The sequence below is a fragment of the Aplysia californica genome, unplaced genomic scaffold (genome assembly GCF_000002075.1).
Source record: "Aplysia californica isolate F4 #8 unplaced genomic scaffold, AplCal3.0 scaffold00319, whole genome shotgun sequence".
NCBI classification, from domain to species: domain Eukaryota; kingdom Metazoa; phylum Mollusca; class Gastropoda; order Aplysiida; family Aplysiidae; genus Aplysia; species Aplysia californica.
Window position 1 is genome coordinate 388,933 of NW_004797589.1, and position 1,271 is coordinate 390,203.

The window sequence follows — 1,271 nt, forward strand, 5'->3', positions numbered from 1 at the left end:
GAGGGGGGGGGACGAATGAGAACTACGACACGAAAAGGGTAAGGGAATACGAAAATTGAATGCAGCAACACGATAAACTTTGAGAAAGCATGACGGCATTAAATTGCTTTGAACTTCTTTATAATTAATCATCATATCGTAATGCGTTCTTTACTGATCCTGTTATGGTTGAGAAGTTGCTTTTAGCAATAAAAAAGGAGCCACAATTTCTTTTGCTACAAAATGAGCCACCTTAAGAAATATTCAGCTAATATACGTTTTTGTACAACGAAACAAACCAATCATAATCATTCATCTTTTGTGGCACCTGCTATCTCTATATGTACGTGCTGTTTTAGCCTTTCTCTTCTCCGTCTTTCAATAAACGTTTCCTTTTATGTTCAAGAATCATGTAGCTGTGAATGTTTAATTTATACAGAAAGAATAACTTGATGTGTTCGGTCGGCACGACATCAGAGAAATTTAACCATAATATAAATCGTGAAGTCTTGACGGGAATAGAAACATTTCGTCTGAAAATTTAATTTTTTTTATGAATGTTCCTCTCTTTGAAATTGGGACATTTAACAAACTGGAACCAATGATAGTTTCCTAACTACTAGAACCCCAATATAGTATCTCAATTTTTTTCTTCAGTTCGTGATATGTATCTCTTTGGGTTTTTAAAAATCGTTTTCTTTTGTTGTTGTTTTTGTTGACGTTGTTGTTTCTGTTTTTTTAACGACCTGACCACTTGACTTTCTTAATTGTTTGTCCATTTTCTATTCTCATTGTTTATCCGCACGACCATACCCTTTTCATCCCTCCATACCTCTCCCTCTGTCCCGTCCGCCCTTGTCTCAAAGTTAAAGCCGTGTAATTTTGACAAAAGTGAACAACTTGGGACTCGGTAAAGGACATAATATTATGATACAAATGAATAAGATCATGAATGTTGTGTTGTTCCAGATTAGGAAATACGAGGTGTATGTAACATCTTTAACCTGCCAAGCTGGTGGAAATTGCCTCGCCCAGGACCATAATAATATATATTATGTACGTTGGTATTTCATGTAGCATCTTTGCACCTATTTTCCCCAGCAGCCAAGTTGCCACCAAGTACTTTTATAATGCCTCCAGTATGTAAGTTAGAGGCGTTGATTGCTGCGCAAATCGTAGGTTTGATTTTGGACGTGCAATTGGGGACTAATAATATAATTATAATAGAAAGCAAGCTATAAAGTTTTTATGGGTTTAATAAATAAGTATAAGTTGTGTGAAGCATGTAAGGG